Source organism: Dermacentor variabilis, chromosome 1, assembly GCF_050947875.1.
Source record: "Dermacentor variabilis isolate Ectoservices chromosome 1, ASM5094787v1, whole genome shotgun sequence".
Taxonomy (NCBI): domain Eukaryota; kingdom Metazoa; phylum Arthropoda; class Arachnida; order Ixodida; family Ixodidae; genus Dermacentor; species Dermacentor variabilis.
Genome location: NC_134568.1, coordinates 212,338,443 through 212,354,297, shown reverse-complemented (window position 1 = coordinate 212,354,297; position 15,855 = coordinate 212,338,443). Strand labels below are relative to the sequence as shown.

Below are 15,855 nucleotides of genomic sequence, written 5' to 3'. Positions count from 1 at the left end.
TGCCATCCTTTTTTTGCTCGGCTATCAAAGCCGACCGGCTGACTTTTAGCAACCTATTAAGTCCGTCTGACGTAGGCGCGATGAGCAAATCTGCAGATAGCTCTTCTAACTTTCCCTTATCGGGCATTTCCTCTCCAGTATCTGGTGCCTTTAACGTTACAGACTCAATTTTATTCAGTTCGGGCGTGCTCTGAATATCGGCTTGCTGCGCCTCTGACCCTTTCTCATTGTTCGCCAACGTCGGCCCCGCAACTACCGCCTTTACAGCGAGCTCCCGAACCTTCGATCTGGTTAAGGCCTGAACGCTAGCCTCACCAAACAAAAGCCCCTTCTCGCGCAGGAGGTGATCGGACCTGTTCGAAAATAGGTACGGGTACTGGGGGGGGCAGCATAGATGACACTGCCGCCTCCGTCTCAAGCGCTCCGAAAGGTCCTTCAATAAGCACTTTTGCTACGGGCAGACACACGCTATGAGCTTCCACGGCTTGCTTGATCCATGCGCACTCGCCCGTGAACATATGGGGTTCTACGTAAGACGGGTGAACTACATCCATTGTAGCTGCGGAATCGCGAAGCACTCGGCACTCTTTCCCGTTCACGAGGAGGTCTCGCATGTAAGGTTCGAGAAGCTTCATGTTCTCGTCAGTGCTGCATATTGACAAAAACAACTTTTGGTTTTGTTTCCGGACACTGCGCCGAAAAGTGACCCGGCTTCTGGCACGTATAACAAACGCGCGCTTGCCTCGTCTCGAACCGCTTTCTGCGTTCGGCTTCGGCTGCCGCCGTCTCCTTACGTTTGGTCGGACACTGCGCCGAAAAGTGACCCGGCTTCTGGCACGTATAACACACGCGCGCTTGCCTCGTCTCGAACCGCTTTCTGCGTTCGGCTTCGGCTGCCGCCGTCTCCTTACGTTTGGTCGGACACTGCGCCGAAAAGTGACCCGGCTTCTGGCACGTATAACACACGCGCGCTTGCCTCATCTCGAACCGCTTTCTGCGTTCGGCTTCGGCTGCCGCCGTCTCCTTACGTTCTGTCGGACTGCTTTCACTCGCATCCGCACTACGTGTGTTCCCCTTGGCTCTCATGGGTGTGAACTTTGGCCTCTCAAACTTGGAGCCAAATTCACCCTTTTGACCGTCCTTAGCTCCGCGAGCCCGACGCGTCACAAACTCCTCGGCTAGCTCGGCGGCTTTAGCCACCGTACAAACGTCTGGCCTATCCAAGACCCAGTACCGCACGTTCTCAGGTAACCGACTGTAAAACTGTTCCAGCCCGAAGCACTGCAGAACTTTATCGTGGTCACCAAACGCTTTCTCTTCTTTGAGCCACTCCTGCATGTTTGACATAAGCCTGTACGCAAACTCTGTGTATGACTCACTTCTGCCTTTCTCATTTTCCCGAAACTTCCGACGGAACGCCTCTGCTGACAGCCTGTACTTTTTTAGCAGACTCGATTTCACTTTGTCGAAATCCTCTGCCTCCTCTCTATTCAAGCGAGCGACTACGTCGGCCGCCTCGCCGGGTAACAAAGTGAGCAAGCGCTGTGGCCACGTTTCCCGAGAGAACCCCTGCTTCTCGCACGTTCGCTCAAAGTTAACCAGGAACAAACCAATGTCCTCTCCAAGCTTAAACGGCCGCATCAGGTCAGTCATTTTGAACAATACTCGTTCTCCTGCACCGTGTGCCTGACTTCCATTACGAGCGCGTTCCATCTCTACCTCAAGACGCTTCATTTCCAAAGCGTGGTCGCGCTCTTGTTGCTCTCGCTCTTTCTGTTCTTTACGTTCACGCTCTTCTTTTTCTTTCTGTTCTTTAATTTCGCGCTCCTGTCTTTTTGCCGTCTCCCTCTCCTCAATGGTCTCAAGGCATTCCGACAGCTCGTCATCCTCAGCTTCTAACTCAAGAATAGCCTTTAGCAGTTCAGGTTTTCTGAGTTTGTCTGAGACATCCAGACCCAACTCTCTTGCAAGCTCCAGCAATTTCGGTTTGCGCAACGACTTCAAATCCATGGCTGCTCTGAATGCTGCTTTCTCTACTGCCTATTATTGTCTTGCCGCAAACTAACCCGGCAGCAACGACAACCACAATTACCAGCTCTGTTTCTGACACTAACAAAAGCCTGGCAAAGCTCAGAAGAAGAAAGTCCCGCACTCACCAAACCTCGCAGCCAAGAATTCAGCGCAGTTGTTCCGCTGCAGGCAACCAGTCATCACACAGGGCTCGTTGCACTGCTCCCGGATGGTTGTCGTGCTGCTCAGCATACAGTCAACTGCATATCTTCGCTGCTGGCCTCCGTTGTCGCGATCTCACTGCTGCCGCCAGTTGTTGGAATCCCACCGCTGCCACCAGTTGTTGGAATCGCCCCGCTGGCACGAGTTGTTGGGAACTCAGCGCTGACGCCCGTTGTTGCACCTGGGTCGCAAGCCCCAAGGGTAGCGTTGGCCTGGCGGCCTGGGGCACAACTGGAAGCATACGAAGGTCCCGGCAAAGCATGAGTCGACTGGTAACAACAAAACAACTTGTTTATTCTAACATCGCAAAGAGTTGGCGGTCAGGTCGACCGAAGTAGAGAGACGGGAGTGCACGTTACTCAACAGAAGAAATCGGAGCCTCTTCTTGGCGTCCGGGGGCAGCTGCTTTTATACTCTCGCAGTTGAGGGCAAGAAGGAACCCCTCTATAGACGAGCACGTGACTGTGCCGCTCGGGCACAATGGGATAAGGTGGCGCAGCCGTCGTGCCGGCGCCGCTGGGGCACAATGGGAAGAGAAGGTGGCTCATACGTCGTGTCGGCGCCGGTCAGACCCCCTCGCTTCACAGTTGGGGGGGAGCTCCTCTCCCCGGCTGCCGCGCTTCGACAAGCGTGGGCACCAACATGCACATACACACACACACGCACATGAAGACACGTGGCATTAGAACATGCCTGGACGCGCTTGGCGGGGAGGCGAAGCGGCGGCGCCGAACGGGCCAAAATGTCTGCCGCTTTGAACGAAGCCCCGGCGTCCGTTGCATCCGCGCCGGCTATACCGCGCGTCGTAGGCGAAACGTAACACCAGGTTGTGTCTTCCTGATCGCGTGATGGAGTGTCTAATGAACTGAGGTCTTTCTTGTGCCTCGGCTATTTCCTCCAGTGTATTGTGCAGCCCTAGTTGCACGAGTCTTTCAGTTTCTGTGTACATAGGTAACCCAAGAGCTACCTTGATTACCATCGTTAACAATGCACTGAGTTTGTCTCTTTCGGCTCTCCGCCACTCGTGCATGGCTGCTACGTAGGCGAAGTGACATAGCACAAAGGCGTGAACTAGTCTGATGACGTTGTCTTCCCCAAGCCCATGTCGGCGATTAATTACTCTTTTGATGAGCCTGATTGCGTTGTCCACTTTCTTAGCGATACGTAGAATCATTTGATTATTGGACCCGTTGGCTTCTATCACCAAGCCCAGGACGCGGATCGAATTCACCCTTGGGATGGCGCTTCCGCTCCTGGTATAGAGCGTTATGTCTTTCTCCCCAGGAGGAAGCCATCCACTGGGTTTGTGGCCTCGTTTCTTAGGTCGGTATAGTAGGAGCTCCGATTTCTTGGGTGAGCACCGGAGTCCCATCGGAATGAGGTATTCTTCAATGACGTTTACGGTGTCTTGTAATCTTTGTTCTCTTTCTCCGTCGTTGCCTGCAGTACACCATACTGTGAAGCCATCCGCGTAAATGGTGTATTCTATGCCTTCGATGTCTTTGAGTCTTCTGGCGAGACCTATCATGGATATATTGAAAAGAGTGGGCGAGATGATCGCTCCTTGGGGTGTGCCTCGATTACCTAGCTTCATCGTATGTGGTGTTAAGTCCCCAGCCTTGAGCGTGGCCATCCTTCTAATGAGAAAGGCTTCCACGTACTGATGAAAGTGACTATCCAGACCGAGGTTCGAAATTGTTTTGAGTATAAAAGTATGGAGGATATTATCAAAGGCTTTTTCCATGTCTAGTCCCAGTAAAGCTCTCATGTCCATAGTATTGTGGCTGATTATTTGATTTTTGAGTAGGAGCATGGCATCTTGCGTAGATAGAACAGGTCTGAAGCCGATCACGGTGTGAGGGGGGTAAACATTGTGGTCTTCCAGGTACCGAGATAATCGATTCAGTATTGCGTGTTCAGCAACCTTTCCCACGCACGATGTGAGTGAGATCGGTCGTAGATTCTCGAGGCCAGGGGACTTGCCCGGTTTTGGGATTAAAATGGTGTGGGCAGTGTTCCATTCCCCAGGAACGTCACCGCTCCTCCAGATGTTATTAATTAGTTGTGTCAAGTACTCTATGGAGTCGTCATCCAAATTGCGGAGAATCTTGTTTGTTATCCTGTCGGGACCAGGGGCAGATGTTCCGTTGAGGTAGTCTAAAGCCGCCCTGACCTCTCTTACTGTGAACTCAGCATCTAATGTTGGGTTGATTGTTCCCGTATATTCTAATCGAGGAGGGGGTGGCTGCTGCGTGTCCTCGATGGATAGGTATACCTATTCACTAGCTGTGTAATAACTTCTGACTTGGATGAGTCATTCTGTGCCACGTGCATAATTTTACTTAACGTGTTGCGTTGATTCGATTTTGTTTTGCTGTCGTTTAGCAGGTGCTTCAGTAGATTCCAGGTTCCTCCTTTTCTCATTCGGCCATCTATAGAGTTGCAAACCTCATCTCACTGTCGCTTAGAGATGGTTTTGCAGTGCTCTTCTATCGCTCGATTGGTTTCGGCAATTTTCTTTCTCAGCCTGCGGTTGAGTCTCTGAGCCTTCCATGAGTTCGTAGGGATTGTTCAGCTTCTATAAGGTGCGTCTTTTATTGATGGCTAGCAAATTTAACGAAAAGCCCGTGCGATACACTTGGGCGACACTTAAAAAGATCACGTTGCTGATGAAGTCTTGTTGCAGCTTCGGTCCTGACTTGCTGGCGGTGGCAGCGCGTGTCTGACTTCACGTACTCGTTTAAGGCACGGCAACAATAGGCCGATACGAGACCGATAAGACGCACACGTCACCGATTGACCAACTGTTCAGTACAGTGCGTCACTGAAAGCATTTTTATCATACCAGGCCGACAACGACGCAACCGACGACCGCGAGTTGTCGCACTGCGGCGTGCTTTCTTCTCGACGGCATCGACAAAATCAGTGAGCCGACCATCGTTCGGCCGAACCCTGCGCGATCGGACATCGAAGTGACAACACGATAGCGACAGCGCCTTCACTTGTATATATAATTAATCGCGCTCAGAGTGAGTCAGAACATGCCTACGAAGTTGAAACGCACAAGCTTCTACCCTCTGTAGCCGTGCATATGAAGTTTAAGCCAATGTTGATCCTGTTTAGCGAAAGTTAAGTCTGGCGCCGTCGTGTTCGTGCAGCCGCTACCAGCCGACTTGAACTGAAATGTAAACAGATAGGACGAAGGAAACTGCTTTTAGAGCGAAGTTCTGTCTTCGGCGATTTCAAATCAACTACACTTCACTTCGCGCGGCGCGTACACAATAAGCGACAAGCGGCGACACAGCGCTGTGCCAACATCTAATCTGTACGTCACCGTACCGGTAGGCTGCCGGTCGCATTCGCTACGTAGATGGGTGGGTCTGTACGTGTTGTTATGCTGACACATCTCAATTCCAGAGATGTACTGTTTACCTCTGCGTCAAACAGGAAACACGAGACCGTGCATTCGGTATACAGCAGCATAAAAAACGGTCTCGCTCAGTTACACTAACGGTATCAGTGATGGTATACGCGTTTTCGCGAAACAACACGGCCTACAAATGAGAACTTAATTTATGCCAGCACAGTTTTCTCTAATAATGTTTTATGGTACGCGCAAACTGTAACAGCCCGTAATATGTTATCTGGATCGCAGTTGCCGTTGTTTAAGTGGTTCGGTAGCTCATATTGACTCGTCTCAGGGTGGAACAAAACGGCACATATGCGGATATGTCTGTTTTGCAAAGTTTTGACATTATTTCATATCAGAGATGCACCATTTCCAGAATGTTTGACGCTAACAATGGTCTGTGAATGTACATGTCGATGCAAACAAGTGCACCGCTTTGATAAATCCGGCGCGGAAGGTAGCGCTCAAAGACTTCTTAATTATTCGAAATGTCTAAATGCTTAAAAAGAGTACAAAAAGCGAGCTCCAAGTGCTGAAATCAGCGCCAACAAACTCCAAGACAGCCGTGTCGGCAAAGGGAACTCAGCGTGCCTTTATCGGCCGCACTGTTTGCACTATAGTGGACTCAGGCCTGCTCACCCAGTAGTCATTGAGTGCTTCATGCCTTCCAGGAACGACATTCTGCACCGGAGAAGCCATTAATAATGATTCACGATCCACGAAATGCACAACTGACACGCACTCAACGTGCGCGCAGGTACACAAATCAAGCGGCGAAAGCCTCGGCACCCTTCCAAAACGTTTCCAGCGGCATGCGGCAGAGGGCAGCACAGGAAAATTAAAAGGGCAGATTGCGGTCCGTGCAGGCACCAGCCTTTCAAAACTGTGCAAATGAGCGAACAAGCATTACATTTATCGTCGCAGCGGCAGCATCGCTCGGAACAGCTGCAACTTGACTGCGCTCGTTGGACCGACCGCTTACCGTATATACTCGTATAATGGCCGCACCCGTGTAAATGCCGCACGCAGAACTCCTTAAAATCCTCCCCCCCCCCCAAATATATATATATATATATGTTACAAAATCACCCGTGCATAAGTTGCACCCTTGATTTTTTGAGAAGGTTCGCAATGTTATCTGTTGTGTGATGCGAGTATTGCAAAGTTTTTTTTTTTTTTTTATCGGTGGCAAAACAAGGCCGCCGAGCCGAGTTGTCGGCGCCTCCAGATAGCAAGAGCACAGCCTCCGAGATTTAGCAGCTGCTTCCGAGACGCTGTCGTTGGTGGTGTGTGGGGCGTCACCATTTTTTCAGAAAACTGAAATTAAATTATAGGGTTTTACGTGCCAAAACCAAGATCTGATTATGATGCACGCCGAAATAGTGACTCTGGAAATTCAGACGTGCACCTGAATATAAGTACATGGGTCTTTTTGGATTTCGCCCCCATCGAAATTCGGCCGCCGTGGCCAGGATTCGATCCCACGACCTTGTGCTTAGCAGCGCAACACCAACGCCACTAAACAACTACGTCGGGTCACCATTTATGCCAGCGGGCATGTGACGCGCTACGGGAATAGCCAACAATAGCCAGAGCCAATATAAACAAGTACTGTAGTTCAATAAAGGTATAGTGAGCTACATTCTAGCGCACTCTAATAAAGGCAAGTACCACCGATAATATTTAGAAAAAATAATGTGTCTATCTCCATGTAATGACCGCACCGCTGATTTTCACCCCAAATCTCGCAAAAACACCTGCGGCCATTACACGAGTATAGACGCTATTTCGGACGCAACGACCACAGCAATCCAGGCGTTAGTACCACAATCTGCGCAATGGATAGACGCAGATTAAGCAGCGACATCAGGTAACACGGGAACATGCTAACAAAACTCGTTTGGAGGTTTGTGTACTACCGCTCTTTATGCGATGAAATTTTCTACCGATTCACAAAACTGAATTGCAATGAACGATAATAGCTATTGACCCTTTTCGCGGCGATCGCGTGGGCGCTGCCATGTTTGATCACGTGGTGAAGCGTCCATTGCTTTCCTCAACTGCCTCCGTTGCCTCCGCCTTTACAATGGGTGAGTATGACGCCGGTGCGGCTGAGCAAACTTCTGTTTCGGGAGAGATCTAAACGGTGACTAGGTGGACAACATGAAGCTTTGGCCACAGTTTCAGAGAACAATGCAAAAGCTTTTTGGAAGCTGATTAAGCTATGTCCAAACGGCGCGAGCAGCTTATATATGGTCTGTTTTAAAAGCGAGGCTAAATATGTATATTCCAAGATATCCAAACTTTCCGCTGATGGATTCAATCAGGATTAGCGTGTTTTGCTCTTCGTTCTACATTTGGCAAATATTTTGAAGCAGCGGCTTGTCATTTCTGACAGTAAATTTCCTTGGTGCGGTCACCGTCTGATTATTTCTGCTTAAACGCTCGCGGGTATGCTCAGTTCCGATAGGTTTGTTATTGCTGCGCGCAAGGCTTGAAACGTAGCCATTTTGTACATTGTAATACCTTGTAGCAAGCATGTATTATCGCTAGTAACTCCCTTACTCTTGTGGACAGTCACGAAACATTCAGCTTCGACCATTCATGCGCTATCGTTGTAGTCCGTCATTTATTATGCGTATATGGTGTCCATATATTCAAGTGTGCGCCCATTCACTTATTGATACGTTGGTGATAGAGTGGGCGTAAGATTCTGTGCCAGTTGGGGTAGATGTGTGTAGGTACAATGAGCGAAACGTGCCATGACAGAAAGCGGCACTACTCCTTTTGTCATTGTTTAACAAACGGCACTCCATCTTGCCGATGTTCCGGCGCTGAAGCACTTTCCTTGAAGGTTAGCGATACAACGCTGTTGGATGAGCAAATTTCTGTATCCCCGAAAAAAGCCGTATGCGTTGAAGTGCCGGTAACACGTACGGACAGTTGCCGCAACGGTCCGCGAACTTGGCTACCCAGATTCATTCCATTCCTTAATATGCCAGTCACTATTTTTGCAGCCAACTACTGCACATGTCTTCAATCCACATGATTCAATCCGGCATGATTAGAGCACAGCGAGTTGGAGAGAACTCAGTTGCATTTCCGACAGCTTATCGCACAGAAGCAAGGTGGAAGCGGTAATGGTTTCGTATTCGTGCGCTCTCGCTGAGGCGATGTGCGGCGCGCGCCGCCGAAACCGCCATCTCGTTTCTATTAACTGCCCCGCGAAAACGGCAACCGGTCCCGTGTCATAGACTGCGCAATCAACACTTAATTTTACGCATGCTTAACATGCCGACTTTTTTTCGCAGCTTTAGGGCGAAGTTTCCACATTAGAGTCCCTAAAGCGCAACTTCCGTGCGACCTAACAGTTCGACGAATAAAAAAAATAAGTAAGAAAAAGCATAGTGTATCACAAATTAACGCGATTCGCAACAGAAATTACACAATGTCGTGAAACTAAGCCACGTTAAGTGCAAAAAAACGAGGAAGATTCCAGCGCGAAGTTTCATTTTAAAAAACGTGCGCAGCTTGCACTAGTGGTGCAAGGCTGGAGTCAACAGCGGAGCTTGTGATCACCTAGCTTTTACGTAGCTTGCCTAAGTTGTTTGTAGGTTTTTCGAGGTTATGCTAGGTTTTGCTAAGTTGTCTCGGCGGGTTCGACGCTGGAAGTTTTCGAGCAGTCGCAGGCAGGGATCGCTTTCTCGGCGACGTCGAGCGTTCAGGCGCCCACTCTCGCGTATCCTGGACTGAAACTCGGGATCCTCGACTCGGCGTCACCTCTTCTCGGCCGCAGCTTCGACGCATGTTACGGATCAGCTCGGCGGCGACGTACCGCTTCTCGCATGGCAGTACGGCGCTCTTCCTGGTAAGCCGCTTCTTTTTCGGGCATCCCGACATTCTTCGGTCTTCCCATGGCGGCAGCACATACGCAAGGAGTAGAGGAGGCGAGAGGTGTGTCGCCGCGCCGGCTGTTCGGAGCCTGTGACGTCACGACTCCGCCTTAAGCGCGTGGGGTGCGAGGAGGTCACGTAGCTCGGCGTTCTCGCAGGTGGTTGCTAGGCAACGCGAGGCGGCGCACAGCTGGGCTGAGTTTTCCGGTAACTCTCCACGGCGGAAACAAAAGATTCAACTGCTACGCGGTTAAAAAAATAAAGCAAGCAGTTTCGCTCGAAGGCAGGTCAAATCATTCAAAGCAATATGAAGGTTTAATGTTGCGCTTGAATTCCTCGGACGGTGTTCTAACTACACGGGGGTGTTACATGTTGGCAAGAAGCAGCACGCAAGGCAACTGATGCTGGGCACAAGGCAGAGCGCCCCAGCCGCTACCAAGCGTCTCACAAGGCCGGCCTGATGAGCGCTGTCAGTGGCGTTGGAGGCGTCCCACCTCGATGGTGCACGAGATAAGATCGACGGCTGTAGTCAGCACCCAGTGAAACATTAGATGACGTTAGCTTAAAGTTTACTGTCCATTACGCTCAGGCCAGTGCGTACACAAACCAGCCCAGCAGCAACGCTAGCGTGCGCACAACGCCCACGCCAGCAGCGGAAGACAGAACGCTGTCCTGGCTGCGCCACCGAGCCGATTGAGCGCAGCGTTGACGGTGAGCGCACCGTCAACGTCACTACGCCTCGTCTTTTTGCATCCAAACGAACTCCACGTATCTGCAGACCCTCTGACCAAACTCGCTCAGTGCGCAAGCTGTTGTGCTCCGCTGCGCCTTGCGGGTGGCTGGGCGGACGTCTTGGAAAAAATGTACGCAACTTTTCGATCCACGTACCTGCTCATCTCTTATTGCCTGATCCAAAATGGTTGTGGTGTGATGTCTGCACGCAAAACATGGCGCTTGCTCGAAGCGAAGCGGGGGAGCGCGGCCCAAGCAGCAGCCGCATCAAAAAGTTTATTTTGACGCGATTTTTACTAGTTATCCAATTCACACGGAGATAGTTATCTTGGCGACTTTAGCCGACGCCGAGAAGGCCAGCTTCGCCTGCAGGCTGTGTTAGGGATTAAAGGGCGCTGTGTGGCGGATTAAAGGCAAATGGAAAGCTATTGCTGAGCAGCTCAAAGGGGCATTGAAGGTGGAGCGAGAGCGGAGGATGGAGCTCGAAACTCAAATCAGCGAGTTGCTTTATGGAGGGGGCTAAGGCCAACCTGCTAGAGCTTGTAGTTGGCGAGCTTAAAGGGACACTAAAGGCAAATACCAAGTCGACGTGGACTGTTTAAATACCATTCCAGAGACATCGCAACGCTTGTTTCGTGCCAAGAAAGAACTTAGTTTACGAGAAAATTGCATTCGAAGGGTCGAAGACCTTTTCCGAAATTCAAATCTCCCGCCACCCAACCAGGGGAGTGGTGACGTTGCATACGCCATCACCGCTCTTTGCTGCCGTCGGTGAGTAAAACGGCGCCCGACAGACGGCGGCACCAAGCTATGGTGGCTAGAAGTTATCACCGTAACCCAGCCAAGACAGAGCGACGGATTCGCCGCTGCAACTGCTTTTTGGTCACGTGGCGTAGACCGTTCGGGCATTTCGCGACATCACATGGAAACTGAATTCTCTGCTACTAGAAGTATGTGCGAGTTTCACGAGCCAGCAAAACCAGCGCAGCACTACGCGATCAGGAAAGTACTGAAATGCGAAAGCGTGGGCGGCGCAGAGACGAGCGAAAACGAAACCTTTCGACCACCCGCGTCGTTGTCAATGGAAATTTCGATTAGTTCTTTTTTCTAAACATGAAATGGGACTGGACAAGTAACTTTTTATTTCATCTCATAATACAATATGATGTTTTTTTTTTTTTGCAAGCAGTTGCGTGCTAGTGACAGAATTTAACTCAGGAGTGCTTTCGTCATCGGGTAAGTGCTTGAATGTCCCGGGGGAGTTTCTAATCATGTCCTGCATTTACATAGATTTCTCGATTATTAAGGCTCTGTTCGCGATAATATTGACGCCTTACAGATTCTCGAGCACTAATCTATCACTTTAGCTTGACTTTGTATTTGCCTTTAGTGTCCCTTTAAAGATGAACGGGAAAGTGGGAGAGCTGGAAGATCGGGTGGAGTCGAAATCGGCGCAGGCGGCGCGCAATCCCGGTTCGGAGCAGCGTTAGGTGGGGAGGGGGGGGGGGGAGGCAGCGCGGAGTCTCTGGCAGAGACATTTAATGATAACGAAGAGACGAGCAGGAAGGGACACCTAGAGGCCGTAGAAATGCTGCTGGCGCCAGCACGGGGGGGCTCCACAACGCTACAGCGATGTAGCGCAGCAGGCTTCGGGTGGGACGAGACGAGAAGTAGCGGGAGTGGAATCGCTGCCGCGCGACAGTGGCTTACTGCTGGTGGAGGGCCAGCTAGAGCCAACCGGAGAACAACAATCGCAGGCTGGAGGCGAACGATTTGACGCTAATCGTGTCATTGGGGGTCTGAGTTGACGACTTGTGTACAGCGTAATGGAGGCAAACTGGGGACATGTACGAGTCCTGCTCCCAGGCCTTTTGCACAGGATGGCATTCACTACAGTGGTGCAACGGGCAAGAGGGCACATAATAGGATGGGCCACAAAGCAACGGCTTTTTGGGAGGGAACCCTGAGCCCTGAGGCCACCGGTGTAAACAAAGACACACCAGGAGAGGCACCAAGGCTCTAGAAACGTAAAGCCTGAAGGAGAAGAAATAGACATAAGCACCAGTGCCAAGTTAATTCAGACATATAGGTATGTTAACATGCAAGCTGGTAGGAATGGGCTGAAGCGGGAGGAAATAGAAGAGCGGCTAAGGCAGGAGGAACTGATGGTATACGGGTTTATGGAGACACATCTTAGGAACATGGAGCAACCACCCTGTAATCCTGACTATGCATGTGAATACTGCAATAGAACAGAGGGGAGCAGAAAGGGGGGTGACATTGGGGCATTCATTCATAAAGTTATGAATTGGCAAAGGGCAAAACAGGTATGCAAGGAACATTTATGGCTAAAAGGGAAAGTGGCAGGGGAGCAGATGCTCCTTGGCTTTGTGTACCTGTGGACAGGAACAAATGTCAAAGAAAAAAAATGGTAGAATGCATAGCAAATGACATTAATGAGCTAGGAGGTGGGTACGAGATAATTATACTAGGAGACATGAGTGCACACATTTAATATATGGAAAGGTACAAAGATTCAACAGGCAACATGCTGCTAGGAATGTGTGAAAGGCACTTAGTTGTATGTAACAGTACCAAGAAGTGTGAAGGGCACATTACATGGGATGTAGGGAGCCTGCAGTCAACGATAGATTATGCACTAATGTCACATAAGATGTATGATAGGCTAGTGATCACAAACTTATCAAGCTGACCTTAGAAGAGAAATGAAAGTAAGGAGGCAAGATGAACAACCAGGTGGGATTTTTTACTCAGAAAAGCAACTCGAAATAGCAACCCAACGAATCGAGGAAGTAATTTCTGAGGATACTAAAACAGAATGAACATATGCAAATATAATATGGCTATTTCAGCTAGAGCTTGCTGAGGTACAAGTTGGGCCCAAAGGGAAACCCAAGAGCTGGTAGGATGAGGAAGTTAGGAAGGCCATAGAGAAACGTCAGGAAGCCTCCAGGGAACACAGATATTCTAAGCAGAGGGGTGAACAAGAAAATGATGTAGACAGTAAATGGTATAACTTCTTAAACTGTAGAAAGGAAGCATCCGATTTGATCAATGAGAAGATTAGACGATGATGATGTGTAGTGTTTAATGGTGCAAGGGCCAGCTACGGCCAAAGAGTGCTACGACATATGGTGATGGATTATCAATGTATTAGGAATGGCATGAACAGTCAATTGCAAATAGTAGATATGTGGCTGTAAAGAGGCCTAAAACAAGTTGCCGTAAATTGCATAAAATAGATGATTAACAAAATAATGACAGTGACTCATGATGTGGGCTATGAATACAAATGTTCAGTTATGAAGAGATGATATAATAGAAAGCATGCAAAAGCACTAGTGCCTCAAGAGAGTCCTTGAGGTCAAGGGCTGAGAGGCACGTGCTGTGAAAATGTTTGCACTGCAGCTGCAGCCTGCAAGGCGAGGCTGCGCTACAGATAGCCTGGCCAGACAACTTTTGTGGTGCTTACGTCTGCTAAAAACTTTAAGACTGTTCTAAAATCAGAGAACGCTGAAAGGATGCTGGGTGAAGAGGGATGTGCTCCCGATATGCTGGATAAAAGTACTTTTTACACGGTGCTTCTATTTCAGCACATTCGATAAATAACATGGAGGACTGTAAGAACGTCGCCACACCTATCACATAGCGGAGGATCACTCTCTGTAAGGAGGTAAGACTGCGTTCCATAGGTATGTCCATTCTTTAACCTGCAAAGAAGCACTTCCTTGTGTCTGGTTGTTTTCTCAGATATCCATTTCCCAATTCTTGGTTTGATCCTATGCAGCTTATTTGACACTTAATTATCCCGCTGCCTCTGCCAAGATTTCCACAACTCATGGTGTAAGAAAGGCTTTAGGTCTGTGGGAAGGATGGCTATGTTTGTGTTTGTACGTTCAAAAGCTACTGACGTGGCACTTTCATCCGCAGCTATGTTGCCTTTAATGCTTCTATGGCCAGGTACCCAGCATACTATGACAACTTGGTGGTCCTTGTAAGCTGAGCATAGCAAGCTGTACAGTTCATTATAAATTAAATTCTTGTGCTTTTGCAGACTCACTAGAGCTCTAGCGACGCTCAATGAGCCTGTGAACACGAATGTTCTTGTAATGTTCATTTGCTTTACGAGTTTGACTGCCGAGAGGATTGCATATGCTTCCACTGTAAAAATACATGCATGCGGATTTAGTGCACCACACGTTGAGAAATAGAGTCCCAGAGCTGCGTAAGCAACACCAGTAAACGATTTGGAAGCGTCCGCATAAAATTCAATGCTGGAACACTTCTCCCAAAGTTCAAGAAAATTTGAATGTATATATGCCTCAGGTGCCCGTTTTGATATTTCTGCGAAAGAGATGTCATACTGGATGGTCGGCCATTCCCAAGACAGTGGAAGCCTAGTAGGAGCCATGAGAACATTCTCTAGAACGGGGACGCCTATTTCTTCTGACAGTGCTTCCAATCGGGGGGACAGAGGAGGCCTAGTGGCTGGGCGGTTACAAAACAGCCTGGCCATGGACAAGTTGTGAATAATTGAATGACATGGATGATTTACGGCTGATTTTACCTTCAAGGCATAGGAAAAGCTTAAATATGTCCTCTGGGAGTACAGAGACTATTAGTTAGATTCGAGGCATAGGCTCTGCACAGGACTAGCCCTGAAGGTGCCTGTAGCAAGGCGGATGCCTAAGTGGTGGATAGGATCTAACATTTTCAAAGCACTACGCCTCACAGAATTATAGACTATTGCTCCATAGTCAAGACCTGATAATATTAAATCTTTTGTACAAGCTTATAAGGCATCTTTTGTCGCTTCTCCAGGATGTGCATGACAAGAGCTGCAGCAGATTCATAGCCTTGAGGTGCTTTGCTCTAAGATAGTACTTCAGTTGCAGCCCAAAAGTTAACTTGCAGTTAAAATGATACCTAAAAAATTTGTGTTCATGGCTCGCATATAGTCATTCTCCATTAAAACCTATTACGGGGTCTGGCAGTATACCTCTTGTCAGAGAAGAGGACGCACATATTTTTTGAGGTTTTAGCTAAAACCGTCCTCGTCCGCCCACTTAGGCAATTTATTTAAGCCAAGCTGTATGTGTTGCTCACAGATACTTAGATTACATGATTTGCAACATATCTGATTGCCATCCACATATACAGAATAAAACATAGTACATGGTATGACAGTGTGCAGAGAGTTCATTTTGACAATAAAAAGAGTGCAGCTCAGTACACCACCTAGTGGAACACCAACCTCCTGCATAAAAGGACAAGATAGAATGTTACAACCTCTAACATGAAACAAGTAATAGGAGAGGTAACTCTGAATCACGTTCAGTAAGTTGTCTCGAACTTCCACTCCAGACAGATCACAAAGGATTCCAAAGTGCCAAATTGTGTCGTATGCTTTCTCCATATCTAAAAATACTGACAAGAAAAGCTGTTTGTGCACAAAGGCATCGCAGATATTTGTCTCGATGCAGACAAGGTGATCCGTTGTGGATCTACCTTCCCTAAAACCACACTGCAAGGGATAGAGTATTTTGTTGCGTTCAAGAAAACGGATGA

At 48.9% G+C, this 15,855-nt stretch overlaps 1 protein-coding gene across 4 annotated transcripts in view; it reads right to left on the bottom strand.

Annotated features, from left to right (window-relative positions):
- Positions 1–15,855, bottom strand: part of MYPT-75D (Myosin phosphatase targeting subunit 75D) — a 426,156-nt gene that overhangs the window by 161,722 nt on the left and 248,579 nt on the right. Inside the window, exon 1 of one of the 4 annotated variants that reach the window (XM_075704084.1) lies at positions 6,281–6,299. The exons of the other annotated variants lie outside the window; for them this stretch is intronic. The gene's annotated coding sequence lies outside the window, so the exon portion shown is untranslated. Of the gene's footprint in view, positions 1–6,280; positions 6,300–15,855 lie in introns of those variants that run through there. 4 annotated transcript variants of the gene reach the window in all.